Source organism: Engystomops pustulosus, chromosome 3 (genome assembly GCF_040894005.1).
Source record: "Engystomops pustulosus chromosome 3, aEngPut4.maternal, whole genome shotgun sequence".
NCBI classification, from domain to species: domain Eukaryota; kingdom Metazoa; phylum Chordata; class Amphibia; order Anura; family Leptodactylidae; genus Engystomops; species Engystomops pustulosus.
The window spans coordinates 226,819,625-226,846,083 of NC_092413.1; the positions used below are offsets into that span (position 1 = coordinate 226,819,625).

General features: G+C 41.0%; 28 non-coding genes across 28 annotated transcripts; all 28 read left to right on the forward strand.

The window, feature by feature from the left end:
* The first annotated feature begins 105 nt into the window (after positions 1-105).
* TRNAG-UCC (transfer RNA glycine (anticodon UCC)) lies at positions 106-177 on the forward strand. Its single transcript has one exon. It is a non-coding gene; the product is annotated as a tRNA-Gly (tRNA).
* An 853-nt stretch (positions 178-1,030) lies between these two features.
* TRNAG-UCC (transfer RNA glycine (anticodon UCC)) lies at positions 1,031-1,102 on the forward strand. Its single transcript has one exon. It is a non-coding gene; the product is annotated as a tRNA-Gly (tRNA).
* Positions 1,103-1,648: 546 nt separating this feature from the next.
* TRNAG-UCC (transfer RNA glycine (anticodon UCC)) lies at positions 1,649-1,720 on the forward strand. Its single transcript has one exon. It is a non-coding gene; the product is annotated as a tRNA-Gly (tRNA).
* Positions 1,721-1,959: 239 nt separating this feature from the next.
* TRNAG-UCC (transfer RNA glycine (anticodon UCC)) lies at positions 1,960-2,031 on the forward strand. Its single transcript has one exon. It is a non-coding gene; the product is annotated as a tRNA-Gly (tRNA).
* Positions 2,032-2,266: 235 nt separating this feature from the next.
* Positions 2,267-2,338, forward strand: TRNAG-UCC (transfer RNA glycine (anticodon UCC)). The gene has a single exon. It is a non-coding gene; the product is annotated as a tRNA-Gly (tRNA).
* Positions 2,339-2,573: 235 nt separating this feature from the next.
* TRNAG-UCC (transfer RNA glycine (anticodon UCC)) lies at positions 2,574-2,645 on the forward strand. The gene has a single exon. It is a non-coding gene; the product is annotated as a tRNA-Gly (tRNA).
* Positions 2,646-3,182: 537 nt separating this feature from the next.
* TRNAG-UCC (transfer RNA glycine (anticodon UCC)) lies at positions 3,183-3,254 on the forward strand. The gene has a single exon. It is a non-coding gene; the product is annotated as a tRNA-Gly (tRNA).
* A 235-nt stretch (positions 3,255-3,489) lies between these two features.
* TRNAG-UCC (transfer RNA glycine (anticodon UCC)) lies at positions 3,490-3,561 on the forward strand. Its single transcript has one exon. It is a non-coding gene; the product is annotated as a tRNA-Gly (tRNA).
* Positions 3,562-4,414: 853 nt separating this feature from the next.
* TRNAG-UCC (transfer RNA glycine (anticodon UCC)) lies at positions 4,415-4,486 on the forward strand. Its single transcript has one exon. It is a non-coding gene; the product is annotated as a tRNA-Gly (tRNA).
* A 235-nt stretch (positions 4,487-4,721) lies between these two features.
* TRNAG-UCC (transfer RNA glycine (anticodon UCC)) lies at positions 4,722-4,793 on the forward strand. Its single transcript has one exon. It is a non-coding gene; the product is annotated as a tRNA-Gly (tRNA).
* Positions 4,794-5,019: 226 nt separating this feature from the next.
* TRNAG-UCC (transfer RNA glycine (anticodon UCC)) lies at positions 5,020-5,091 on the forward strand. The gene has a single exon. It is a non-coding gene; the product is annotated as a tRNA-Gly (tRNA).
* A 550-nt stretch (positions 5,092-5,641) lies between these two features.
* Positions 5,642-5,713, forward strand: TRNAG-UCC (transfer RNA glycine (anticodon UCC)). The gene has a single exon. It is a non-coding gene; the product is annotated as a tRNA-Gly (tRNA).
* A 235-nt stretch (positions 5,714-5,948) lies between these two features.
* TRNAG-UCC (transfer RNA glycine (anticodon UCC)) lies at positions 5,949-6,020 on the forward strand. The gene has a single exon. It is a non-coding gene; the product is annotated as a tRNA-Gly (tRNA).
* A 235-nt stretch (positions 6,021-6,255) lies between these two features.
* On the forward strand, positions 6,256-6,327 carry TRNAG-UCC (transfer RNA glycine (anticodon UCC)). The gene has a single exon. It is a non-coding gene; the product is annotated as a tRNA-Gly (tRNA).
* Positions 6,328-7,491: 1,164 nt separating this feature from the next.
* Positions 7,492-7,563, forward strand: TRNAG-UCC (transfer RNA glycine (anticodon UCC)). Its single transcript has one exon. It is a non-coding gene; the product is annotated as a tRNA-Gly (tRNA).
* Positions 7,564-7,798: 235 nt separating this feature from the next.
* TRNAG-UCC (transfer RNA glycine (anticodon UCC)) lies at positions 7,799-7,870 on the forward strand. Its single transcript has one exon. It is a non-coding gene; the product is annotated as a tRNA-Gly (tRNA).
* Positions 7,871-12,422: 4,552 nt separating this feature from the next.
* On the forward strand, positions 12,423-12,494 carry TRNAG-UCC (transfer RNA glycine (anticodon UCC)). The gene has a single exon. It is a non-coding gene; the product is annotated as a tRNA-Gly (tRNA).
* A 239-nt stretch (positions 12,495-12,733) lies between these two features.
* Positions 12,734-12,805, forward strand: TRNAG-UCC (transfer RNA glycine (anticodon UCC)). Its single transcript has one exon. It is a non-coding gene; the product is annotated as a tRNA-Gly (tRNA).
* A 1,786-nt stretch (positions 12,806-14,591) lies between these two features.
* Positions 14,592-14,663, forward strand: TRNAG-UCC (transfer RNA glycine (anticodon UCC)). Its single transcript has one exon. It is a non-coding gene; the product is annotated as a tRNA-Gly (tRNA).
* Positions 14,664-16,755: 2,092 nt separating this feature from the next.
* Positions 16,756-16,827, forward strand: TRNAG-UCC (transfer RNA glycine (anticodon UCC)). The gene has a single exon. It is a non-coding gene; the product is annotated as a tRNA-Gly (tRNA).
* A 546-nt stretch (positions 16,828-17,373) lies between these two features.
* On the forward strand, positions 17,374-17,445 carry TRNAG-UCC (transfer RNA glycine (anticodon UCC)). Its single transcript has one exon. It is a non-coding gene; the product is annotated as a tRNA-Gly (tRNA).
* Positions 17,446-17,991: 546 nt separating this feature from the next.
* TRNAG-UCC (transfer RNA glycine (anticodon UCC)) lies at positions 17,992-18,063 on the forward strand. Its single transcript has one exon. It is a non-coding gene; the product is annotated as a tRNA-Gly (tRNA).
* Positions 18,064-19,223: 1,160 nt separating this feature from the next.
* On the forward strand, positions 19,224-19,295 carry TRNAG-UCC (transfer RNA glycine (anticodon UCC)). The gene has a single exon. It is a non-coding gene; the product is annotated as a tRNA-Gly (tRNA).
* A 1,475-nt stretch (positions 19,296-20,770) lies between these two features.
* On the forward strand, positions 20,771-20,842 carry TRNAG-UCC (transfer RNA glycine (anticodon UCC)). The gene has a single exon. It is a non-coding gene; the product is annotated as a tRNA-Gly (tRNA).
* An 853-nt stretch (positions 20,843-21,695) lies between these two features.
* Positions 21,696-21,767, forward strand: TRNAG-UCC (transfer RNA glycine (anticodon UCC)). Its single transcript has one exon. It is a non-coding gene; the product is annotated as a tRNA-Gly (tRNA).
* An 857-nt stretch (positions 21,768-22,624) lies between these two features.
* On the forward strand, positions 22,625-22,696 carry TRNAG-UCC (transfer RNA glycine (anticodon UCC)). The gene has a single exon. It is a non-coding gene; the product is annotated as a tRNA-Gly (tRNA).
* A 546-nt stretch (positions 22,697-23,242) lies between these two features.
* Positions 23,243-23,314, forward strand: TRNAG-UCC (transfer RNA glycine (anticodon UCC)). The gene has a single exon. It is a non-coding gene; the product is annotated as a tRNA-Gly (tRNA).
* Positions 23,315-26,021: 2,707 nt separating this feature from the next.
* On the forward strand, positions 26,022-26,093 carry TRNAG-UCC (transfer RNA glycine (anticodon UCC)). Its single transcript has one exon. It is a non-coding gene; the product is annotated as a tRNA-Gly (tRNA).
* The last annotated feature ends 366 nt before the right edge of the window (positions 26,094-26,459 follow it).

The following is a 26,459-nucleotide window of genomic DNA, read 5'->3' on the forward strand; positions in this document are numbered from 1 at the left end:
TTCGACTCTCTCAATATGGTCTGAAGCAGATTTAGTGTTGTTTCCCTAAACATTGCCTTGATTCTTGCGGCGCTCAGAGAAAGTATGAAAACGCTGCAAATATGTGCGTTGGTGGTATAGTGGTGAGCATAGCTGCCTTCCAAGCAGTTGACCCGGGTTCGATTCCCGGCCAACGCAACTTCTAGTGTTTTTGAACAGTTTTTATGTAGAACCAGATGAAGTGATGTTTCCTAGAAAGTTGTTGAATTTCTCATACTAGTGAAAGAACATGCAAAAATGCAGCGCTTTTCCTTTTTCCAAACTTTTCTTCGACTCTCTCAATATGGTCTGAAGCAGATTTAGTGTTGTTTCCCTAAACATTGCCTTGATTCTTGTGGCGCTCAGAGAAAGTATGAAAAGGCTGCAAATATGTGCGTTGGTGGTATAGAGGTGAGCATAGCTGCCTTCCAAGCAGTTGACCCGGGTTCGATTCCCGGCCAACGCAACCTCTATCTTTTTTGAACAGTTTTTAAGTTGTCAGAACCAGATGAAGTGATGTTTCCTAGAAAGTTTTTGAATTTCTCATACTAGTGAAAGAACATGCAAAAATGCAGCGCTTTTCCTTTTTCCAAACTTTTCTTCGACTCTCTCAATATGGTCTGAAGCAGATTTAGTGTTGTTTCCCTAAACATTGCCTTGATTCTTGTGGCGCTCAGAGAAAGTATGAAAAGGCTGCAAATATGTGCGTTGGTGGTATAGTGGTGAGCATAGCTGCCTTCCAAGCAGTTGACCCGGGTTCGATTCCCGGCCATCGCAACTTCTAGTGTTTTTGAACAGTTTTTATGTAGAACCAGATGAAGTGATGTTTCCTAGAAAGTTGTTGAATTTCTCATACTAGTGAAAGAACATGGAAAAATGCAGTGCTTTTCCTTTTTCCAAACTTTTCTTCGACTCTCTCAATATGGTCTGAAGCAGATTTAGTGTTGTTTCCCTAAACATTGCCTTGATTCTTGTGGCGCTCAGAGAAAGTATGAAAAGGCTGCAAATATGTGCGTTGGTGGTATAGTGGTGAGCATAGCTGCCTTCCAAGCAGTTGACCCGGGTTCGATTCCCGGCCAACGCAACCTCTATCTTTTTTGAACAGTTTTTAAGTAGTCAGAACCAGATGAAGTGATGTTTCCTAGAAAGTTTTTGAATTTCTCATACTAGTGAAAGAACATGCAAAAATGCAGCGCTTTTCCTTTTTCCAAACTTTTCTTCGACTCTCTCAATATGGTCTGAAGCAGATTTAGTGTTGTTTCCCTAAACATTGCCTTGATTCTTGTGGCGCTCAGAGAAAGTATGAAAAGGCTGCAAATATGTGCGTTGGTGGTATAGTGGTGAGCATAGCTGCCTTCCAAGCAGTTGACCCGGGTTCGATTCCCGGCCATCGCAACTTCTAGTGTTTTTGAACAGTTTTTATGTAGAACCAGATGAAGTGATGTTTCCTAGAAAGTTGTTGAATTTCTCATACTAGTGAAAGAACATGGAAAAATGCAGTGCTTTTCCTTTTTCCAAACTTTTCTTCGACTCTCTCAATATGGTCTGAAGCAGATTTAGTGTTGTTTCCCTAAACATTGCCTTGATTCTTGTGGCGCTCAGAGAAAGTATGAAAAGGCTGCAAATATGTGCGTTGGTGGTATAGTGGTGAGCATAGCTGCCTTCCAAGCAGTTGACCCGGGTTCGATTCCCGGCCAACGCAACCTCTATCTTTTTTGAACAGTTTTTAAGTAGTCAGAACCAGATGAAGTGATGTTTCCTAGAAAGTTTTTGAATTTCTCATACTAGTGAAAGAACATGCAAAAATGCAGCGCTTTTCCTTTTTCCAAACTTTTCTTCAACTCTCTCAATATGGTCTGAAGCAGATTCAGTGTTGTTTCCCTAAACATTGCCTTGATTCTTGTGGCGCTCAGAGAAAGTATGAAAAGGCTGCAAATATGTGCGTTGGTGGTATAGTGGTGAGCATAGCTGCCTTCCAAGCAGTTGACCCGGGTTCGATTCCCGGCCAACGCAACTTCTAGTGTTTTTGAACAGTTTTTATGTAGAACCAGATGAAGTGATGTTTCCTAGAAAGTTTTTGAATTTCTCATACTAGTGAAAGAACATGCAAAAATGCAGCGCTTTTCCTTTTTCCAAACTTTTCTTCGACTCTCTCAATATGGTCTGAAGCAGATTTAGTGTTGTTTCCCTAAACATTGCCTTGATTCTTGTGGCGCTCAGAGAAAGTATGAAAAGGCTGCAAATATGTGCGTTGGTGGTATAGTGGTGAGCATAGCTGCCTTCCAAGCAGTTGACCCGGGTTCGATTCCCGGCCAACGCAACCTCTATCTTTTTTGAACAGTTTTTATGTAGAACCAGATGAAGTGATGTTTCCTAGAAAGTTGTTGAATTTCTCATACTAGTGAAAGAACATGGAAAAATGTAGTGCTTTTCCTTTTTCCAAACTTTTCTTCGACTCTCTCAATATGGTCTGAAGCAGATTTAGTGTTGTTTCCCTAAACATTGCCTTGATTCTTGCGGCGCTCAGAGAAAGTATGAAAAGGCTGCAAATATGTGCGTTGGTGGTATAGTGGTGAGCATAGCTGCCTTCCAAGCAGTTGACCCGGGTTCGATTCCCGGCCAACGCAACTTCTAGTGTTTCTGAACAGTTTTTATGTAGAAGTGATGTTTCCTAGAAAGTTGTTGAATTTCTCATACTAGTAAAGGAACATGCAAAAATGCAGCGCTTTTCCTTTTTCCAAACTTTTCTTCAACTCTCTCAATATGGTCTGAAGCAGATTTAGTGTTGTTTCCCTAAACATTGCCTTGATTCTTGCGGCGCTCAGAGAAAGTATGAAAAGGCTGCAAATATGTGCGTTGGTGGTATAGTGGTGAGCATAGCTGCTTTCCAAGCAGTTGACCCGGGTTCGATTCCCGGCCAACGCAACCTCTATCTTTTTTGAACAGTTTTTGAGTAGTCAGAACCAGATGAAGTGATGTTTCCTAGAAAGTTTTTGAATTTCTCATACTAGTGAAGGAACATGCAAAAATGCTGCGCTTTTCCTTTTTCCAAACTTTTCTTCGACTCTCTCAATATGTTCTGAAGCAGATTTAGTGTTGTTTCCCTAAACATTGCCTTGATTCTTGCGGCGCTCAGAGAAAGTATGAAAAGGCTGCAAATATGTGCGTTGGTGGTATAGTGGTGAGCATAGCTGCCTTCCAAGCAGTTGACCCGGGTTCGATTCCCGGCCAACGCAACTTCTAGTGTTTTTGAACAGTTTTTATGTAGAACCAGATGAAGTGATGTTTCCTAGAAAGTTGTTGAATTTCTCATACTAGTGAAGGAACATGCAAAAATGCAGCGCTTTTTCTTTTTCCAAACTTTTCTTCGACTCTCTCAATATGTTCTGAAGCAGATTTAGTGTTGTTTCCCTAAACATTGCCTTGATTCTTGCGGCGCTCAGAGAAAGTATGAAAAGGCTGCAAATATGTGCGTTGGTGGTATAGTGGTGAGCATAGCTGCCTTCCAAGCAGTTGACCCGGGTTCGATTCCCGGCCAACGCAACTTCTAGTGTTTTTGAACAGTTTTTATGTAGAACCAGATGAAGTGATGTTTCCTAGAAAGTTGTTGAATTTCTCATACTAGTGAAAGAACATGGAAAAATGCAGTGCTTTTCCTTTTTCCAAACTTTTCTTCGACTCTCTCAATATGGTCTGAAGCAGATTTAGTGTTGTTTCCCTAAACATTGCCTTGATTCTTGTGGCGCTCAGAGAAAGTATGAAAAGGCTGCAAATATGTGCGTTGGTGGTATAGAGGTGAGCATAGCTGCCTTCCAAGCAGTTGACCCGGGTTCGATTCCCGGCCAACGCACCCTCTATCTTTTTTGAACAGTTTTTAAGTTGTCAGAACCAGATGAAGTGATGTTTCCTAGAAAGTTTTTGAATTTCTCATACTAGTGAAAGAACATGCAAAAATGCAGCGCTTTTCCTTTTTCCAAACTTTTCTTCGACTCTCTCAATATGGTCTGAAGCAGATTTAGTGTTGTTTCCCTAAACATTGCCTTGATTTTTGTGGCGCTCAGAGAAAGTATGAAAAGGCTGCAAATATGTGCGCTGGTGGTATAGTGGTGAGCATAGCTGCCTTCCAAGCAGTTGACCCGGGTTCGATTCCCGGCCAACGCAACTTCTAGTGTTTTTGAACAGTTTTTATGTAGAACCAGATGAAGTGATGTTTCCTAGAAAGTTTTTGAATTTCTCATACTAGTGAAAGAACATGCAAAAATGCAGCGCTTTTCCTTTTTCCAAACTTTTCTTCGACTCTCTCAATATGGTCTGAAGCAGATTTAGTGTTGTTTCCCTAAACATTGCCTTGATTCTTGTGGCGCTCAGAGAAAGTATGAAAAGGCTGCAAATATGTGCGTTGGTGGTATAGTGGTGAGCATAGCTGCCTTCCAAGCAGTTGACCCGGGTTCGATTCCCGGCCAACGCAACCTCTATCTTTTTTGAACAGTTTTTATGTAGAACCAGATGAAGTGATGTTTCCTAGAAAGTTGTTGAATTTCTCATACTAGTGAAAGAACATGGAAAAATGTAGTGCTTTTCCTTTTTCCAAACTTTTCTTCGACTCTCTCAATATGGTCTGAAGCAGATTTAGTGTTGTTTCCCTAAACATTACCTTGATTCTTGCGGCGCTCAGAGAAAGTATGAAAAGGCTGCAAATATGTGCGTTGGTGGTGTAGTGGTGAGCATAGCTGCCTTCCAAGCAGTTGACCCGGGTTCGATTCCCGGCCAACGCAACTTCTAGTGTTTCTGAGCAGTTTTTATGTAGAAGTGATGTTTCCTAGAAAGTTGTTGAATTTCTCATACTAGTAAAGGAACATGCAAAAATGCAGCGCTTTTCCTTTTTCCAAACTTTTCTTCAACTCTCTCAATATGGTCTGAAGCAGATTTAGTGTTGTTTCCCTAAACATTGCCTTGATTCTTGCGGCGCTCAGAGAAAGTATGAAAAGGCTGCAAATATGTGCGTTGGTGGTATAGTGGTGAGCATAGCTGCCTTCCAAGCAGTTGACCCGGGTTCGATTCCCGGCCAACGCAACCTCTATCTTTTTTGAACAGTTTTTAAGTAGTCAGAACCAGATGAAGTGATGTTTCCTAGAAAGTTTTTGAATTTCTCATACTAGTGAAGGAACATGCAAAAATGCTGCGCTTTTCCTTTTTCCAAACTTTTCTTCGACTCTCTCAATATGTTCTGAAGCAGATTTAGTGTTGTTTCCCTAAACATTGCCTTGATTCTTGTGGCGCTCAGAGAAAGTATGAAAAGGCTGCAAATATGTGCGTTGGTGGTATAGTGGTGAGCATAGCTGCTTTCCAAGCAGTTGACCCGGGTTCGATTCCCGGCCAACGCAACCTCTATCTTTTTTGAACAGTTTTTAAGTAGTCAGAACCAGATGAAGTGATGTTTCCTAGAAAGTTTTTGAATTTCTCATACTAGTGAAGGAACATGCAAAAATGCTGCGCTTTTCCTTTTTCCAAACTTTTCTTCGACTCTCTCAATATGTTCTGAAGCAGATTTAGTGTTGTTTCCCTAAACATTGCCTTGATTCTTGCGGCGCTCAGAGAAAGTATGAAAAGGCTGCAAATATGTGCGTTGGTGGTATAGTGGTGAGCATAGCTGCCTTCCAAGCAGTTGACCCGGGTTCGATTCCCGGCCAACGCAACTTCTAGTGTTTTTGAACAGTTTTTATGTAGAACCAGATGAAGTGATGTTTCCTAGAAAGTTGTTGAATTTCTCATACTAGTGAAGGAACATGCAAAAATGCAGCGCTTTTTCTTTTTCCAAACTTTTCTTCGACTCTCTCAATATGTTCTGAAGCAGATTTAGTGTTGTTTCCCTAAACATTGCCTTGATTCTTGCGGCGCTCAGAGAAAGTATGAAAAGGCTGCAAATATGTGCGTTGGTGGTATAGTGGTGAGCATAGCTGCCTTCCAAGCAGTTGACCCGGGTTCGATTCCCGGCCAACGCAACTTCTAGTGTTTTTGAACAGTTTTTATGTAGAACCAGATGAAGTGATGTTTCCTAGAAAGTTGTTGAATTTCTCATACTAGTGAAAGAACATGGAAAAATGCAGTGCTTTTCCTTTTTCCAAACTTTTCTTCGACTCTCTCAATATGGTCTGAAGCAGATTTAGTGTTGTTTCCCTAAACATTGCCTTGATTCTTGTGGCGCTCAGAGAAAGTATGAAAAGGCTGCAAATATGTGCGTTGGTGGTATAGTGGTGAGCATAGCTGCCTTCCAAGCAGTTGACCCGGGTTCGATTCCCGGCCAACGCAACCACTATCTTTTTTGAACAGTTTTTAAGTAGTCAGAACCAGATGAAGTGATGTTTCCTAGAAAGTTTTTGAATTTCTCATACTAGTGAAAGAACATGCAAAAATGCAGCGCTTTTTCTTTTTCCAAACTTTTCTTCGACTCTCTCAATATGGTCTGAAGCAGATTTAGTGTTGTTTCCCTAAACATTGCCTTGATTCTTGTGGCGCTCAGAGAAAGTATGAAAACGCTGCAAATATGTGCGTTGGTGGTATAGTGGTGAGCATAGCTGCCTTCCAAGCAGTTGACCCGGGTTCGTTTCCCGGCCAACGCAACTTCTAGTGTTTTTGAACAGTTTTTATGTAGAACCAGATGAAGTGATGTTTCCTAGAAAGTTGTTGAATTTCTCATACTAGTGAAAGAACATGGAAAAATGCAGTGCTTTTCCTTTTTCCAAACTTTTCTTCGACTCTCTCAATATGGTCTGAAGCAGATTTAGTGTTGTTTCCCTAAACATTGCCTTGATTCTTGTGGCGCTCAGAGAAAGTATGAAAAGGCTGCAAATATGTGCGTTGGTGGTATAGAGGTGAGCATAGCTGCCTTCCAAGCAGTTGACCCGGGTTCGATTCCCGGCCAACGCACCCTCTATCTTTTTTGAACAGTTTTTAAGTTGTCAGAACCAGATGAAGTGATGTTTCCTAGAAAGTTTTTGAATTTCTCATACTAGTGAAAGAACATGCAAAAATGCAGCGCTTTTCCTTTTTCCAAACTTTTCTTCGACTCTCTCAATATGGTCTGAAGCAGATTTAGTGTTGTTTCCCTAAACATTGCCTTGATTTTTGTGGCGCTCAGAGAAAGTATGAAAAGGCTGCAAATATGTGCGCTGGTGGTATAGTGGTGAGCATAGCTGCCTTCCAAGCAGTTGACCCGGGTTCGATTCCCGGCCAACGCAACTTCTAGTGTTTTTGAACAGTTTTTATGTAGAACCAGATGAAGTGATGTTTCCTAGAAAGTTTTTGAATTTCTCATACTAGTGAAAGAACATGCAAAAATGCAGCGCTTTTCCTTTTTCCAAACTTTTCTTCGACTCTCTCAATATGGTCTGAAGCAGATTTAGTGTTGTTTCCCTAAACATTGCCTTGATTCTTGTGGCGCTCAGAGAAAGTATGAAAAGGCTGCAAATATGTGCGTTGGTGGTATAGTGGTGAGCATAGCTGCCTTCCAAGCAGTTGACCCGGGTTCGATTCCCGGCCAACGCAACCTCTATCTTTTTTGAACAGTTTTTATGTAGAACCAGATGAAGTGATGTTTCCTAGAAAGTTGTTGAATTTCTCATACTAGTGAAAGAACATGGAAAAATGTAGTGCTTTTCCTTTTTCCAAACTTTTCTTCGACTCTCTCAATATGGTCTGAAGCAGATTTAGTGTTGTTTCCCTAAACATTACCTTGATTCTTGCGGCGCTCAGAGAAAGTATGAAAAGGCTGCAAATATGTGCGTTGGTGGTGTAGTGGTGAGCATAGCTGCCTTCCAAGCAGTTGACCCGGGTTCGATTCCCGGCCAACGCAACTTCTAGTGTTTCTGAGCAGTTTTTATGTAGAAGTGATGTTTCCTAGAAAGTTGTTGAATTTCTCATACTAGTAAAGGAACATGCAAAAATGCAGCGCTTTTCCTTTTTCCAAACTTTTCTTCAACTCTCTCAATATGGTCTGAAGCAGATTTAGTGTTGTTTCCCTAAACATTGCCTTGATTCTTGCGGCGCTCAGAGAAAGTATGAAAAGGCTGCAAATATGTGCGTTGGTGGTATAGTGGTGAGCATAGCTGCTTTCCAAGCAGTTGACCCGGGTTCGATTCCCGGCCAACGCAACCTCTATCTTTTTTGAACAGTTTTTAAGTAGTCAGAACCAGATGAAGTGATGTTTCCTAGAAAGTTTTTGAATTTCTCATACTAGTGAAAGAACATGCAAAAATGCAGTGCTTTTCCTTTTTCCAAACTTTTCTTCGACTCTCTCAATATGGTCTGAAGCAGATTTAGTGTTGTTTCCCTAAACATTGCCTTGATTCTTGTGGCGCTTAGAGAAAGTATGAAAAGGCTGCAAATATGTGCGTTGGTGGTATAGTGGTGAGCATAGCTGCCTTCCAAGCAGTTGACCCGGGTTTGATTCCCGGCCAACGCAACCTCTATCTTTTTTGAACAGTTTTTAAGTAGTCAGAACCAGATGAAGTGATGTTTCCTAGAAAGTTGTTGAATTTCTCATACTAGTGAAAGAACATGCAAAAATGCAGCGCTTTTCCTTTTTCCAAATTTTTCTTCGACTCTCTCAATATGGTCTGAAGCAGATTTAGTGTTGTTTCCCTAAACATTGCCTTGATTCTTGTGGCGCTCAGAGAAAGTATGAAAAGGCTGCAAATATGTGCGTTGGTGGTATAGTGGTGAGCATAGCTGCCTTCCAAGCAGTTGACTCGGGTTCGATTCCCGGCCAACGCAACCTCTATCTTTTTTGAACAGTTTTTAAGTAGTCAGAACCAGATGAAGTGATGTTTCCTAGAAAGTTGTTGAATTTCTCATACTAGTGAAAGAACATGCAAAAATGCAGCGCTTTTCCTTTTTCCAAACTTTTCTTCAACTCTCTCAATATGGTCTGAAGCAGATTTAGTGTTGTTTCCCTAAACATTGCCTTGATTCTTGTGGCGCTCAGAGAAAGTATGAAAAGGCTGCAAATATGTGCGTTGGTGGTATAGGGGTGAGCATAGCTGCCTTCCAAGCAGTTGACCCGGGTTCGATTCCCGGCCAACGCAACCTCTATCTTTTTTGAACAGTTTTTATGTAGAACCAGATGAAGTGATGTTTCCTAGAAAGTTTTTGAATTTCTCATACTAGTGAAAGAACATGCAAAAATGCAGCGCTTTTCCTTTTTCCAAACTTTTCTTCGACTCTCTCAATATGGTCTGAAGCAGATTTAGTGTTGTTTCCCTAAACATTGCCTTGATTCTTGTGGCGCTCAGAGAAAGTATGAAAAGGCTGCAAATATGTGCGTTGGTGGTATAGTGGTGAGCATAGCTGCCTTCCAAGCAGTTGACCCGGGTTCGATGCCCGGCCAACGCAACTTCTAGTGTTTTTGAACAGTTTTTATGTAGAACCAGATGAAGTGATGTTTCCTAGAAAGTTGTTGAATTTCTCATACTAGTAAAGGAACATGCAAAAATGCAGCGCTTTTCCTTTTTCCAAACTTTTCTTCGACTCTCTCAATATGTTCTGAAGCAGATTTAGTGTTGTTTCCCTAAACATTGCCATGATTCTTGTGGCGCTCAGAGAAAGTATGAAAAGGCTGTGAATATGTGCGTTTGTGGTATAGTGGTGAGCATAGCTGCCTTCCAAGCAGTTGACCCGGGTTCGATTCCCGGCCAACGCAACCTCTATCTTTTTTGAACAGTTTTTAAGTAGTCAGAACCAGATGAAGTGATGTTTCCTAGAAAGTTTTTGAATTTCTCATACTAGTGAAAGAACATGCAAAAATGCAGCGCTTTTCCTTTTTCCAAACTTTTCTTCGACTCTCTCAATATGTTCTGAAGCAGATTTAGTGTTGTTTCCCTAAACATTGCCTTGATTCTTGTGGCGCTCAGAGAAAGTATGAAAAGGCTGCAAATATGTGCGTTGGTGGTATAGTGCAGAGCATAGCTGCCTTCCAAGCAGTTGACCCGGGTTCGATTCCCGGCCAACGCAAACTCTATCTTTTTTGAACAGTTTTTAAGTAGTCAGAACCAGATGAAGTGATGTTTCCTAGAAAGTTTTTGAATTTCTCATACTAGTGAAAGAACATGCAAAAATGCAGCGCTTTTCCTTTTTCCAAACTTTTCTTCGACTCTCTCATTATGGTCTGAAGCAGATTTAGTGTTGTTTCCCTAAACATTGCCTTGATTCTTGTGGCGCTCAGAGAAAGTATGAAAAGGCTGCAAATATGTGCGTTGGTGGTATAGTGGTGAGCATAGCTGCCTTCCAAGCAGTTGACCCGGGTTTGATTCCCGGCCAACGCAACTTCTAGTGTTTTTGAACAGTTTTCATGTAGATCCAGATGAAGTGATGTTTCCTAGAAAGTTGTTGAATTTCTCATACTAGTAAAGGAACATGCAAAAATGCAGCGCTTTTCCTTTTTCCAAATTTTTCTTCGACTCTCTCAATATGGTCTGAAGCAGATTTAGTGTTGTTTCCCTAAACATTGCCTTGATTCTTGTGGCGCTCAGAGAAAGTATGAAAAGGCTGCAAATATGTGCGTTGGTGGTATAGTGGTGAGCATAGCTGCCTTCCAAGCAGTTGACCCGGGTTTGATTCCCGGCCAACGCAATCTCTATCTTTTTTGAACAGTTTTTATGTAGAACCAGATGAAGTGATGTTTCCTAGAAAGTTGTTGAATTTCTCATACTAGTAAAGGAACATGCAAAAATGCAGCGCTTTTCCTTTTTCCAAACTTTTCTTCGACTCTCTCAATATGTTCTGAAGCAGATTTAGTGTTGTTTCCCTAAACATTGCCTTGATTCTTGTGGCGCTCAAAGAAAGTATGAAAAGGCTGCAAATATGTGCGTTGGTGGTATAGTGCAGAGCATAGCTGCCTTCCAAGCAGTTGACCCGGGTTCGATTCCCGGCCAACGCAACCTCTATCTTTTTTGAACAGTTTTTAAGTAGTCAGAACCAGATGAAATGATGTTTCCTAGAAAGTTGTTGAATTTCTCATACTAGAAAAGGAACATGCAAAAATGCAGCGCTTTTCCTTTTTCCAAACTTTTCTTCGACTCTCTCATTATGGTCTGAAGCAGATTTAGTGTTGTTTCCCAAAACATTGCCTTAATTCTTGTGGCGCTCAGAGAAAGTATGAAAAGGCTGCAAATATGTGCGTTGGTGGTATAGTGGTGAGCATAGCTGCCTTCCAAGCAGTTGACCCGGGTTCGATGCCCGGCCAACGCAACTTCTAGTGTTTTTGAACAGTTTTTATGTAGAACCAGATGAAGTGATGTTTCCTAGAAAGTTGTTGAATTTCTCATACTAGTAAAGGAACATGCAAAAATGCAGCGCTTTTCCTTTTTCCAAACTTTTCTTCGACTCTCTCAATATGTTCTGAAGCAGATTTAGTGTTGTTTCCCTAAACATTGCCATGATTCTTGTGGCGCTCAGAGAAAGTATGAAAAGGCTGCAAATATGTGCGTTGGTGGTATAGTGCAGAGCATAGCTGCCTTCCAAGCAGTTGACCCGGGTTCGATTCCCGGCCAACGCAACCTCTATCTTTTTTGAACAGTTTTTAAGTAGTCAAAACCAGATGAAGTGATGTTTCCTAGAAAGTTTTTGAATTTCTCATACTAGTGAAAGAACATGCAAAAATGCAGCGCTTTTCCTTTTTCCAAACTTTTCTTCAACTCTCTCAATATGGTCTGAAGCAGATTTAGTGTTGTTTCCCTAAACATTGCCTTGATTCTTGTGGCGCTCAGAGAAAGCATGAAAAGGCTGCAAATATGTGCGTTGGTGGTATAGTGGTGAGCATAGCTGCCTTCCAAGCTGTTGACCCGGGTTTGATTCCCGACCAACGCAACTTCTAGTGTTTTTGAACAGTTTTTATGTAGATCCAGATGAAGTGATGTTTCCTAGAAAGTTGTTGAATTTCTCATACTAGTAAAGGAACATGCAAAAATGCAGCGCTTTTCCTTTTTCCAAATTTTTCTTCGACTCTCTCAATATGGTCTGAAGCAGATTTAGTGTTGTTTCCCTAAACATTGCCTTGATTCTTGTGGCGCTCAGAGAAAGTATGAAAAGGCTGCAAATATGTGCGTTGGTGGTATAGTGGTGAGCATAGCTGCCTTCCAAGCAGTTGACCCGGGTTCGATGCCCGGCCAACGCAACTTCTAGTGTTTTTGAACAGTTTTTATGTAGAACCAGATGAAGTGATGTTTCCTAGAAAGTTGTTGAATTTCTCATACTAGTAAAGGAACATGCAAAAATGCAGCGCTTTTCCTTTTTCCAAACTTTTCTTCGACTCTCTCAATATGTTCTAAAGCAGATTTAGTGTTGTTTCCCTAAACATTGCCATGATTCTTGTGGCGCTCAGAGAAAGTATGAAAAGGCTGCAAATATGTGCGTTGGTGGTATAGTGGTGAGCATAGCTGCCTTCCAAGCAGTTGACCCGGGTTCGATTCCCGGCCAACGCAACCTCTATCTTTTTTGAACAGTTTTTAAGTAGTCAGAACCAGATGAAGTGATGTTTCCTAGAAAGTTTTTGAATTTCTCATACTAGTGAAAGAACATGCAAAAATGCAGCGCTTTTCCTTTTTCCAAACTTTTCTTCAACTCTCTCAATATGGTCTGAAGCAGATTTAGTGTTGTTTCCCTAAACATTGCCTTGATTCTTGTGGCGCTCAGAGAAAGTATGAAAAGGCTGCAAATATGTGCGTTGGTGGTATAGTGGTGAGCATAGCTGCCTTCCAAGCAGTTGACCCGGGTTCGATTCCCGGCCAACGCAAACTCTATCTTTTTTGAACAGTTTTTAAGTAGTCAGAACCAGATGAAGTGATGTTTTCTAGAAAGTTGTTGAATTTCTCATACTAGTAAGGGAACATGCAAAAATGCAGCGCTTTTCCTTTTTCCAAACTTTTCTTCGACTCTCTCAATATGTTCTGAAGCAGATTTAGTGTTGTTTCCCTAAACATTGCCTTGATTCTTGTGGCGCTCAGAGAAAGTATGAAAAGGCTGCAAATATGTGCGTTGGTGGTATAGTGCAGAGCATAGCTGCCTTCCAAGCAGTTGACCCGGGTTCGATTCTCGGCCAACGCAAACTCTATCTTTTTTGAACAGTTTTTAAGTAGTCAGAACCAGATGAAGTGATGTTTCCTAGAAAGTTGTTGAATTTCTCATACTAGTAAAGGAACATGCAAAAATGCAGTGCTTTTCCTTTTTCCAAACTTTTCTTCGACTCTCTCATTATGGTCTGAAGCAGATTTAGTGTTGTTTCCCAAAACATTGCCTTGATTCTTGTGGCGCTCAGAGAAAGTATGAAAAGGCTGCAAATATGTGCGTTGGTGGTAAAGTGGTGAGCATAGCTGCCTTCCAAGCAGTTGACCCGGGTTCGATGCCCGGCCAACGCAACTTCTAGTGTTTTTGAACAGTTTTTATGTAGAACCAGATGAAGTGATGTTTCCTAGAAAGTTGTTGAATTTCTCATACTAGTAAAGGAACATGCAAAAATGCAGCGCTTTTCCTTTTTCCAAACTTTTCTTCGACTCTCTCAATATGTTCTGAAGCAGATTTAGTGTTGTTTCCCTAAACATTGCCTTGATTCTTGTGGCGCTCAGAGAAAGTATGAAAAGGCTGCACATATGTGCGTTGGTGGTATAGTGGTGAGCATAGCTGCCTTCCAAGCAGTTGACCCGGGTTCGATTCCCGGCCAACACAACCTCTATCTTTTTTGAACAGTTTTTAAGTAGTCAGAACCAGATGAAGTGATGTTTCCTAGAAAGTTTTTGAATTTCTCATACTAGTGAAAGAACATGCAAAAATGCAGCGCTTTTCCTTTTTCCAAACTTTTCTTCGACTCTCTCAATATGTTCTGAAGCAGATTTAGTGTTGTTTCCCTAAACATTGCCTTGATTCTTGTGGCGCTCAGAGAAAGTATGAAAAGGCTGCAAATATGTGCGTTGGTGGTATAGTGCAGAGCATAGCTGCCTTCCAAGCAGTTGACCCGGGTTCGATTCCCGGCCAACGCAACCTCTATCTTTTTTTAACAGTTTTTAAGTAGTCAGAACCAGATGAAGTGATGTTTCCTAGAAAGTTGTTGAATTTCTCATACTAGTAAAGGAACATGCAAAAATGCAGCGCTTTTCCTTTTTCCAAACTTTTCTTCGACTCTCTCATTATGGTCTGAAGCAGATTTAGTGTTGTTTCCCTAAACATTGCCTTGATTCTTGTGGCGCTCAGAGAAAGTATGAAAAGGCTGCAAATATGTGCGTTGGTGGTATAGTGGTGAGCATAGCTGCCTTCCAAGCAGTTGACCCGGGTTTGATTCCCGGCCAACGCAACTTCTAGTGTTTTTGAACAGTTTTTATGTAGATCCAGATGAAGTGATGTTTCCTAGAAAGTTGTTGAATTTCTCATACTAGTAAAGGAACATGCAAAAATGCAGCGCTTTTCCTTTTTCCAAATTTTTCTTCGACTCTCTCAATATGGTCTGAAGCAGATTTAGTGTTGTTTCCCTAAACATTGCCTTGATTCTTGTGGCGCTCAGAGAAAGTATGAAAAGGCTGCAAATATGTGCGTTGGTGGTATAGTGGTGAGCATAGCTGCCTTCCAAGCAGTTGACCCGGGTTCGATTCCCGGCCAACGCAACCTCTATCTTTTTTGAACAGTTTTTAAGTAGTCAGAACCAGATGAAGTGATGTTTCCTAGAAAGTTTTTGAATTTCTCATACTAGTGAAAGAACATGCAAAAATGCAGCGCTTTTCCTTTTTCCAAACTTTTCTTTAACTCTCTCAATATGGTCTGAAGCAGATTTAGTGTTGTTTCCCTAAACATTGCCTTGATTCTTGTGGCGCTCAGAGAAAGTATGAAAAGGCTGCAAATATGTGCGTTGGTGGTATAGTGGTGAGCATAGCTGCCTTCCAAGCAGTTGACCCGGGTTCGATGCCCGGCCAACGCAACTTCTAGTGTTTTTGAACAGTTTTTATGTAGAACCAGATGAAGTGATGTTTCCTAGAAAGTTGTTGAATTTCTCATACTAGTAAAGGAACATGCAAAAATGCAGCGCTTTTCCTTTTTCCAAACTTTTCTTCGACTCTCTCAATATGTTCTGTAGCAGATTTAGTGTTGTTTCCCTAAACATTGCCTTGATTCTTGTGGCGCTCAGAGAAAGTATGAAAAGGCTGCAAATATGTGCGTTGGTGGTATAGTGCAGAGCATAGCTGCCTTCCAAGCAGTTGACTCGGGTTCGATTCCCGGCCAACGCAACCTCTATCTTTTTTGAACAGTTTTTATGTAGAACCAGATGAAGTGATGTTTCCTAGAAAGTTGTTGAATTTCTCATACTAGTAAAGGAACATGCAAAAATGCAGCGCTTTTCCTTTTTCCAAACTTTTCTTCAACTCTCTCAATATGGTCTGAAGCAGATTTAGTGTTGTTTCCCTAAACATTGCCTTGATTCTTGTGGCGCTCAGAGAAAGTATGAAAAGGCTGCAAATATGTGCGTTGGTAGTATAGTGGTGAGCATAGCTGCCTTCCAAGCAGTTGACCCGTGTTTGATTTCGGCCAACGCAACCTCTATCTTTTTTGAACAGTTTTTAAGTAGTCAGAACCAGATGAAGTGATGTTTCCTAGAAAGTTTTTGAATTTCTCATACTAGTGAAAGAACATGCAAAAATGCAGCGCTTTTCCTTTTTCCAAACTTTTCTTCGACTCTCTCAATATGTTCTGAAGCAGATTTAGTGTTGTTTCCCTAAACATTGCCTTGATTCTTGTGGCGCTCAGAGAAAGTATGAAAAGGCTGCAAATATGTGCGTTGGTGGTATAGTGCAGAGCATAGCTGCCTTCCAAGCAGTTGACCCGGGTTCGATTCCCGGCCAACGCAAACTCTATCTTTTTTGAACAGTTTTTAAGTAGTCAGAACCAGATGAAGTGATGTTTCCTAGAAAGTTGTTGAATTTCTCATACTAGTAAAGGAAAATGCAAAAATGCAGCGCTTTTCCTTTTTCCAAACTTTTCTTCGACTCTCTCATTATGGTCTGAAGCAGATTTAGTGTTGTTTCTCAAAACATTGCCTTGATTCTTGTGGCGCTCAGAGAAAGTATGAAAAGGCTGCGAATATGTGCGTTGGTGGTATAGTGGTGAGCATAGCTGCCTTCCAAGCAGTTGACCCGGTTTCGATTCCCGGCCAACGCAACCTCTATCTTTTTTGAACAGTTTTTAAGTAGAACCAGATGAAGTGATGTTTCCTAGAAAGTTGTTGAATTTCTCATACTAGTGAAAGAACATGCAAAAATGCAGCGCTTTTCCTTTTTCCAAACTTTTCTTCAACTCTCTCAATATGGTCTGAAGCAGATTTAGTGTTGTTTCCCTAAACGTTGCCTTGATTCTTGTGGCGCTCAGAGAAAGTATGAAAAGGCTGCAAATATGTGCGTTGGTGGTATAGTGGTGAGCATAGCTGCCTTCCAAGCAGTTGACTCGGGTTCGATTCCTGGCCAACGCAACCTCTATCTTTTTTGAACAGTTTTTAAGTAGTCAGAACCAGATGAAGTGATGTTTCCTAGAAAGTTGTTGAATTTCTCATACTAGTGAAAGAACATGCAAAAATGCAGCGCTTTTCCTTTTTCCAAACTTTTCTTCGACTCTCTCAATATGTTCTGAAGCAGATTTAGTGTTGTTTCCCTAAACATTTCCTTGATTCTTGTGGCGCTCAGAGAAAGTATGAAAAGGCTGCAAATATGTGCGTTGGTGGTATAGTGGTGAGCATAGCTGCCTTCCAAGCAGTTGACCCGGGTTCGATTCCCGGCCAACGCAAACTCTATCTTTTTTGAACAGTTTTTAAGTAGTCAGAACCAGATGAAGTGATGTTTCCTAGAAAGTTGTTGAATTTCTCATACTAGTAAAGGAACATGCAAAAATGCAGCGCTTTTCCTTTTTCCAAACTTTTCTTCGACTCTCTCATTATGGTCTGAAGCAGATTTAGTGTTGTTTCCCTAAACATTGCCTTGATTCTTGTGGCGCTCAGAGAAAGTATGAAAAGGCTGCAAATATGTGCGTTGGTGGTATAGTGGTGAGCATAGCTGCCTTCCAAGCAGTTGACCCGGGTTTGATTCCCGGCCAACACAACTTCTAGTGTTTTTGAACAGTTTTTATGTAGATCCAGATGAAGTGATGTTTCCTAGAAAGTTGTTGAATTTCTCATACTAGTAAAGGAACATGCAAAAATGCAGCGCTTTTCCTTTTTCCAAATTTTTCTTCGACTCTCTCAATATGGTCTGAAGCAGATTTAGTGTTGTTTCCCTAAACATTGCCTTGATTCTTGTGGCGCTCAGAGAAAGTATGAAAAGGCTGCAAATATGTGCGTTGGTGGTATAGTGGTGAGCATAGCTGCCTTCCAAGCAGTTGACCCGGGTTCGATTCCCGGCCAACGCAACCTCTATCTTTTTTGAACAGTTTTTAAGTAGTCAGAACCAGATGAAGTGATGTTTCCTAGAAAGTTTTTGAATTTCTCATACTAGTGAAAGAACATGCAAAAATGCAGCGCTTTTCCTTTTTCCAAACTTTTCTTCAACTCTCTCAATATTTTCTGAAGCAGATTTAGTGTTGTTTCCCTAAACATTGCCTTGATTCTTGTGGCGCTCAGAGAAAGTATGAAAAGGCTGCAAATATGTGCGTTGGTGGTATAGTGGTGAGCATAGCTGCCTTCCAAGCGGTTGACCCGGGTTCGATTCCCGGCCAACGCAACTTCTAGTGTTTTTGAACAGTTTTTATGTAGAACCAGATGAAGTGATGTTTCCTAGAAAGTTGTTGAATTTCTCATACTAGTAAAGGAACATGCAAAAATGCAGCGCTTTTCCTTTTTCCAAACTTTTCTTCGACTCTCTCAATATGGTCTGAAGCAGATTTAGTGTTGTTTCCCTAAACATTGCCTTGATTCTTGTGGCGCTCAGAGAAAGTATGAAATGGCTGCAAATATGTGCGTTGGTGGTATAGTGGTGAGCATAGCTGCCTTCCAAGCAGTTGACCCGGGTTCGATTCCCGGCCAACGCAACCTCTATCTTTTTTGAACAGTTTTTATGTAGAACCAGATGAAGTGATGTTTCCTAGAAAGTTGTTGAATTTCTCACACTAGTAAAGGAACATGCAAAAATGCAGCGCTTTTCCTTTTTCCAAACTTTTCTTCGACTCTCTCAATATGTTCTGAAGCAGATTTAGTGTTGTTTCCCTAAACATTGCCTTGATTCTTGTGGCGCTCAGAGAAAGTATGAAAAGGCTGCAAATATGTGCGTTGGTGGTATAGTGCAGAGCATAGCTGCCTTCCAAGCAGTTGACCCGGGTTCGATTCCCGGCCAACGCAAACTCTATCTTTTTTTAACAGTTTTTAAGTAGTCAGAACCAGATGAAGTGATGTTTCCTAGAAAGTTGTTGAATTTCTCATACTAGTAAAGGAACATGCAAAAATGCAGCGCTTTTCCTTTTTCCAAACTTTTCTTCGACTCTCTCATTATGGTCTGAAGCAGATTTAGTGTTGTTTCCCAAAACATTGCCTTGATTCTTGTGGCGCTCAGAGAAAGTATGAAAAGGCTGCAAATTTGTGCGTTGGTGGTATAGTGGTGAGCATAGCTGCCTTCCAAGCAGTTGACCTGGGTTCGATGCCCGGCCAACGCAACTTCTAGTGTTTTTGAACAGTTTTTATGTAGAACCAGATGAAGTGATGTTTCCTAGAAAGTTGTTGAATTTCTCATACTAGTAAAGGAACATGCAAAAATGCAGCGCTTTTCCTTTTTCCAAACTTTTCTTCGACTCTCTCAATATGTTCTGAAGCAGATTTAGTGTTGTTTCCCTAAACATTGCCTTGATTCTTGTGGCGCTCAGAGAAAGTATGAAAAGGCTGCAAATATGTGCGTTGGTGGTATAGTGGTGAGCATAGCTGCCTTCCAAGCAGTTGACTCGGGTTCGATTCCCGGCCAACGCAACCTCTATCTTTTTTGAACAGTTTTTATGTAGAACCAGATGCAGTGATGTTTCCTAGAAAGTTGTTGAATTTCTCATACTAGTAAAGGAACATGCAAAAATGCAGCGCTTTTCCTTTTTCCAAACTTTTCTTCGACTCTCTCATTATGGTCTGAAGCAGATTTAGTGTTGTTTCCCTAAACATTGCCATGATTCTTGTGGCGCTCAGAGAAAGTATGAAAAGGCTGCAAATATGTGCGTTGGTGGTATAGTGGTGAGCATAGCTGCCTTCCAAGCAGTTGACCCGGGTTCGATTCCCGGCCAACGCAAACTCTATCTTTTTTGAACAGTTTTTAAGTAGTCAGAACCAGATGAAGTGATGTTTCCTAGAAAGTTGTTGAATTTCTCATACTAGTGAAAGAACATGCAAAAATGCAGCGCTTTTCCTTTTTCCAAACTTTTCTTCGACTCTCTCAATATGTTCTGAAGCAGATTTAGTGTTGTTTCCCTAAACATTGCCTTGATTCTTGTGGCGCTCAGAGAAAGTATGAAAAGGCTGCAAATATGTGCGTTGGTGGTATAGTGCAGAGCATAGCTGCCTTCCAAGCAGTTGACCCGGGTTCGATTCCCGGCCAACGCAAACTCTATCTTTTTTGAACAGTTTTTAAGTAGTCAGAACCAGATGAAGTGATGTTTCCTAGAAAGTTGTTGAATTTCTCATACTAGTAAAGGAACATGCAAAAATGCAGCGCTTTTCCTTTTTCCAAACTTTTCTTCGACTCTCTCATTATGGTCTGAAGCAGATTTAGTGTTGTTTCCCTAAACATTGCCTTGATTCTTGTGGCGCTCAGAGAAAGTATGAAAAGGCTGCAAATATGTGCGTTGGTGGTATAGTGGTGAGCATAGCTGCCTTCCAAGCAGTTGACCCGGCTTCGATTCCCGGCCAACGCAACCTCTATCTTTTTTGAACAGTTTTTAAGTAGAACCAGATGAAGTGATGTTTCCTAGAAAGTTTTTGAATTTCTCATACTAGTGAAAGAACATGCAAAAATGCAGCGCTTTTCCTTTTTCCAAACTTTTCTTCAACTCTCTCAATATGGTCTGAAGCAGATTTAGTGTTGTTTCCCTAAACATTGCCTTGATTCTTGTGGCGCTCAGAGAAAGTATGAAAAGGCTGCAAATATGTGCGTTGGTGGTATAGTGGTGAGCATAGCTGCCTTCCAAGCAGTTGACTCGGGTTCGATTCCTGGCCAACGCAACCTCTATCTTTTTTGAACAGTTTTTAAGTAGTCAGAACCAGATGAAGTGATGTTGCCTAGAAAGTTGTTGAATTTCTCATACTAGTGAAAGAACATGCAAAAATGCAGCGCTTTTCCTTTTTCCAAACTTTTCTTCGACTCTCTCAATATGTTCTGAAGCAGATTTAGTGTTGTTTCCCTAAACATTTCCTTGATTCTTGTGGCGCTCAGAGAAAGTATGAAAAGACTGCAAATATGTGCGTTGGTGGTATAGTGCAGAGCATAGCTGCCTTCCAAGCAGTTGACGCGGGTTTGATTCCCGGCCAACGCAACTTCTAGTGTTTTTGAACAGTTTTTATGTAGATCCAGATGAAGTGATGTTTCCTAGAAAGTTGTTGAATTTCTCATACTAGTAAAGGAACATGCAAAAATGCAGCGCTTTTCCTTTTTCCAAATTTTTCTTCGACTCTCTCAATATGGTCTGAAGCAGATTTAGTGTTGTTTCCCTAAACATTGCCTTGATTCTTGTGGCGCTCAGAGAAAGTATGAAAAGGCTGCAAATATGTGCGTTGGTGGTATAGTGGTGAGCATAGCTGCCTTCCAAGCAGTTGACCCGGGTTCGATTCCCGGCCAACGCAACCTCTATCTTTTTTGAACAGTTTTTAAGTAGTCAGAACAAGATGAAGTGATGTTTCCTAGAAAGTTTTTGAATTTCTCATACTAGTGAAAGAACATGCAAAAATGCAGCGCTTTTCCTTTTTCCAAACTTTTCTTCGACTCTCTCAATATGGTCTGAAGCAGATTTAGTGTTGTTTCCCTAAACATTGCCTTGATTCTTGTGGCGCTCAGAGAAAGTATGAAAAGGCTGCAAATATGTGCGTTGGTGGTATAGTGGTGAGCATAGCTGCCTTCCAAGCAGTTGACCCGGCTTCGATTCCCGGCCAACGCAACCTCTATCTTTTTTGAACAGTTTTTAAGTAGAACCAGATGAAGTGATGTTTCCTAGAAAGTTTTTGAATTTCTCATACTAGTGAAAGAACATGCAAAAATGCAGCGCTTTTCCTTTTTCCAAACTTTTCTTCAACTCTCTCAATATGGTCTGAAGCAGATTTAGTGTTGTTTCCCTAAACATTGCCTTGATTCTTGTGGCGCTCAGAGAAAGTATGAAAAGGCTGCAAATATGTGCGTTGGTGGTATAGTGGTGAGCATAGCTGCCTTCCAAGCAGTTGACGCGGGTTTGATTCCCGGCCAACGCAACTTCTAGTGTTTTTGAACAGTTTTTATGTAGATCCAGATGAAGTGATGTTTCCTAGAAAGTTGTTGAATTTCTCATACTAGTAAAGGAACATGCAAAAATGCAGCGCTTTTCCTTTTTCCAAATTTTTCTTCGACTCTCTCAATATGGTCTGAAGGAGATTTAGTGTTGTTTCCCTAAACATTGCCTTGATTCTTGTGGCGCTCAGAGAAAGTATGAAAAGGCTGCAAATATGTGCGTTGGTGGTATAGTGGTGAGCATAGCTGCCTTCCAAGCAGTTGACCCGGGTTCGATTCCCGGCCAACGCAACCTCTATCTTTTTTGAACAGTTTTTAAGTAGTCAGAACCAGATGAAGTGATGTTTCCTAGAAAGTTGTTGAATTTCTCATACTAGTGAAAGAACATGCAAAAATGCAGCGCTTTTCCTTTTTCCAAACTTTTCTTCGACTCTCTCAATATGGTCTGAAGCAGATTTAGTGTTGTTTCCCTAAACATTGCCTTGATTCTTGTGGCGCTCAGAGAAAGTATGAAAAGGCTGCAAATATGTGCGTTGGTGGTATAGTGGTGAGCATAGCTGCCTTCCAAGCAGTTGACCCGGCTTCGATTCCCGGCCAACGCAACCTCTATCTTTTTTGAACAGTTTTTAAGTAGAACCAGATGAAGTGATGTTTCCTAGAAAGTTTTTGAATTTCTCATACTAGTGAAAGAACATGCAAAAATGCAGCGCTTTTCCTTTTTCCAAACTTTTCTTCAACTCTCTCAATATGGTCTGAAGCAGATTTAGTGTTGTTTCCCTAAACATTGCCTTGATTCTTGTGGCGCTCAGAGAAAGTATGAAAAGGCTGCAAATATGTGCGTTGGTGGTATAGTGGTGAGCATAGCTGCCTTCCAAGCAGTTGACTCGGGTTCGATTCCTGGCCAACGCAACCTCTATCTTTTTTGAACAGTTTTTAAGTAGTCAGAACCAGATGAAGTGATGTTTCCTAGAAAGTTTTTGAATTTCTCATACTAGTGAAAGAACATGCAAAAATGCAGCGCTTTTCCTTTTTCCAAACTTTTCTTCAACTCTCTCAATATGTTCTGAAGCAGATTTAGTGTTGTTTCCCTAAACATTGCCTTGATTCTTGTGGCGCTCAGAGAAAGTATGAAAAGGCTGCAAATATGTGCGTTGGTGGTATAGTGGTGAGCATAGCTGCCTTCCAAGCAGTTGACCCGGGTTCGATTCCCGGCCAACGCAACTTCTAGTGTTTTTGAACAGTTTTCATGTAGAACCAGATGAAGTGATGTTTCCTAGAAAGTTGTTGAATTTCTCATACTAGTAAAGGAACATGGAAAAATGCAGCGCTTTTCCTTTTTCCAAACTTTTCTTCGACTCTCTCAATATGGTCTGAAGCAGATTTAGTGTCGTTTCCCTAAACATTGCCTTGATTCTTGTGGCGCTCAGAGAAAGTATGAAAAGGCTGCAAATATGTGCATTGGTGGTATAGTGGTGAGCATAGCTGCCTTCCAAGCAGTTGACCCGGGTTCGATTCCCGGCCAACGCAACCTCTATCTTTTTTGAACAGTTTTTAAGTAGTCAGAACCAGATGAAGTGATGTTTCCTAGAAAGTTTTTGAATTTCTCATACTCGTGAAAGAACATGCAAAAATGCAGCGCTTTTCCTTTTTCCAAACTTTTCTTCGACTCTCTCAATATGTTCTGAAGCAGATTTAGTGTTGTTTCCCTAAACATTGCCTTGATTCTTGTGGCGCTCAGAGAAAGTATGAAAAGGCTGCAAATATGTGCGTTGGTGGTATAGTGGTGAGCATAGCTGCCTTCCAAGCAGTTGACCCGGGTTCGATTCCCGGCCAACGCAACCTCTATCTTTTTTGAACAGTTTTTAAGTAGTCAGAACCAGATGAAGTGATGATTCCTAGAAAGTTTTTGAATTTCTCATACTAGTGAAAGAACATGCAGAAATGCAGCGCTTTTCCTTTTTCCAAACTTTTCTTCGACTCTCTCAATATGGTCTGAAGCAGATTTAGTGTTGTTTCCCTAAACATTGCCTTGATTCTTGCGGCGCTCAGAGAAAGTATGAAAAGGCTGCAAATATGTGCGTTGGTTGTATAGTGGTGAGCATAGCTGCCTTCCAAGCAGTTGACCCGGGTTCGATTCCCGGCCAACGCAACTTCTAGTGTTTTTGAACAGTTTTTATGTAGAACCAGATGAAGTGATGTTTCCTAGAAAGTTGTTGAATTTCTCATACTAGTGAAAGAACATGAAAAAATGCAGCACTTTTCCTTTTTCCAAACTTTTCTTCGACTCTCTCAATATGGTCTGAAGCAGATTTAGTGTTGTTTCCCTAAACATTGCCTTGATTCTTGTGGCGCTCAGAGAAAGTATGAAAAGGCTGCAAATATGTGCGTTGGTGGTATAGTGCAGAGCATAGCTGCCTTCCAAGCAGTTGACCCGGGTTCGATTCCCGGCCAACGCAACTTCTAGTGTTTTTGAACAGTTTTGATGTAGAACCAGATGAAGTGATGTTTGCTAGAAAGTTGTTGAATTTCTCATACTAGTGAAAGAACATGCAAAAATGCAGCGCTTTTCCTTTTTCCAAATTTTTCTTCGACTCTCTCAATATGGTCTGAAGCAGATTTAGTGTTGTTTCCCTAAACATTGCCTTGATTCTTATGGCGCTCAGAGAAAGTATGAAACGGCTGCAAATATGTGCGTTGGTGGTATAGTGGTGAGCATAGCTGCCTTCCAAGCAGTTGACTCGGGTTCAATTCCCGGTCAATGCAACCTCTATCTTTTTTGAACAGTTTTTAAGTAGTCAGAACCAGATGAAGTGATGTTTCCTAGAAAGTTTTTGAATTTCTCATACTAGTGAAAGAACATGCAAAAATGCAGCGCTTTTCCTTTTTCCAAACTTTTCTTCAACTCTCTCAATATGGTCTGAAGCAGATTTAGTGTTGTTTCCCTAAACATTGCCTTGATTCTTGTGGCGCTCAGAGAAAGTATGAAAAGGCTGCAAATATGTGCGTTGGTGATATAGTGGTGAGCATAGCTGCCTTCCAAGCAGTTAACCCGGGTTCGATTCCCGGCCAACGCAACCTCTATCTTTTTTGAACAGTTTTTAAGTAGTCAGAACCAGATGAAGTGATGTTTCCTAGAAAGTTGTTGAATTTCTCATACTAGTGAAAGAACATGGAAAAATGCAGCGCTTTTCCTTTTTCCAAATTTTTCTTCGACTCTCTCAATATGGTCTGAAGCAGATTTAGTGTTGTTTCCCTAAACATTGCCTTGATTCTTGTGGTGCTCAGAGAAAGTATGAAAAGGCTGCAAATATGTGCGTTGGTGGTATAGTGGTGAGCATAGCTGCCTTCCAAGCAGTTGACCCGGGTTCAATTCCCGGCCAACGCAACCTCTATCTTTTTTGAACAGTTTTGATGTAGAACCAGATGAAGTGATGTTTCCTAGAAAGTTGTTGAATTTCTCATACTAGTGAAAGAACATGGAAAAATGCAGCACTTTTCCTTTTTCCAAACTTTTCTTCGACTCTCTCAATATGTTCTGAAGCAGATTTAGTGTTGTTTCCCTAAACATTGCCTTGATTCTTGTGGCGCTCAGAGAAAGTATGAAAAGGCTGCAAATATGTGCGTTGGTGGTATAGTGCAGAGCATAGCTGCCTTCCAAGCAGTTGACCCGTGTTCGATTCCCGGCCAACGCAACTTCTAGTGTTTTTGAACAGTTTTGATGTAGAACCAGATGAAGTGATGTTTCCTAGAAAGTTGTTGAATTTCTCATACTAGTAAAGGAACATGCAAAAATGCAGCGCTTTTCCTTTTTCCAAATTTTTCTTCGACTCTCTCAATATGGTCTGAAGCAGATTTAGTGTTGTTTCCCTAAACATTGCCTTGATTCTTGTGGCGCTCAGAGAAAGTATGAAAAGGCTGCAAATATGTGCGTTGGTGGTATAGTGCAGAGCATAGCTGCCTTCCAAGCAGTTGACCCGGGTTCGATTCCCGGCCAACGCAACTTCTAGTGTTTTTGAACAGTTTTTATGTAGAACCAGATGAAGTGATGTTTCCTAGAAAGTTGTTGAATTTCTCATACTAGTGAAAGAACATGGAAAAATGCAGCACTTTTCCTTTTTCCAAACTTTTCTTCGACTCTCTCAATATGTTCTGAAGCAGATTTAGTGTTGTTTCCCTAAACATTGCCTTGATTCTTGCGGCGCTCAGAGAAAGTATGAAAAGGCTGCAAATATGTGCGTTGGTGGTATAGTGGTGAGCATAGCTGCCTTCCAAGCAGTTGACCCGGGTTCGATTCCCGGCCAACTCAACCTCATTCTTTTTTGAACAGTTTTTAAGTAGTCAGAACCAGATGAAGTGATGTTTCCTAGAAAGTTTTTGAATTTCTCATACTAGTGAAGGAACATGCAAAAATGCAGCGCTTTTCCTTTTTCCAAACTTTTCTTCGACTCTCTCAATATGTTCTGAAGCAGATTTAGTGTTGTTTCCCTAAACATTGCCTTGATTCTTGTGGCGCTCAGAGAAAGTATGAAAAGGCTTCAAATATGTGCGTTGGTGGTATAGTGGTGAGCATAGCTGCCTTCCAAGCAGTTGACCCGGGTTCGATTCCCGGCCAACGCAACTTCTAGTGTTTTTGAACAGTTTTTATGTAGAACCAGATGAAGTGATGTTTCCTAGAAAGTTGTTGAATTTCTCATACTAGTGAAAGAACATGGAAAAATGCAGCGCTTTTCCTTTTTCCAAACTTTTCTTCGACTCTCTCAATATGGTCTGAAGCAGATTTAGTGTTGTTTCCCTAAACATTGCCTTGATTCTTGTGGCGCTCAGAGAAAGTATGAAAAGGCTGTGAATATGTGCGTTGGTGGTATAGTGGTGAGCATAGCTGCCTTCCAAGCAGTTGACCCGGGTTCGATTCTCGGCCAACACAACCTCTAGTGTTTTTGAACAGTTTTTAAGTAGTCAGAACCAGATGAAGTGATGTTTCCT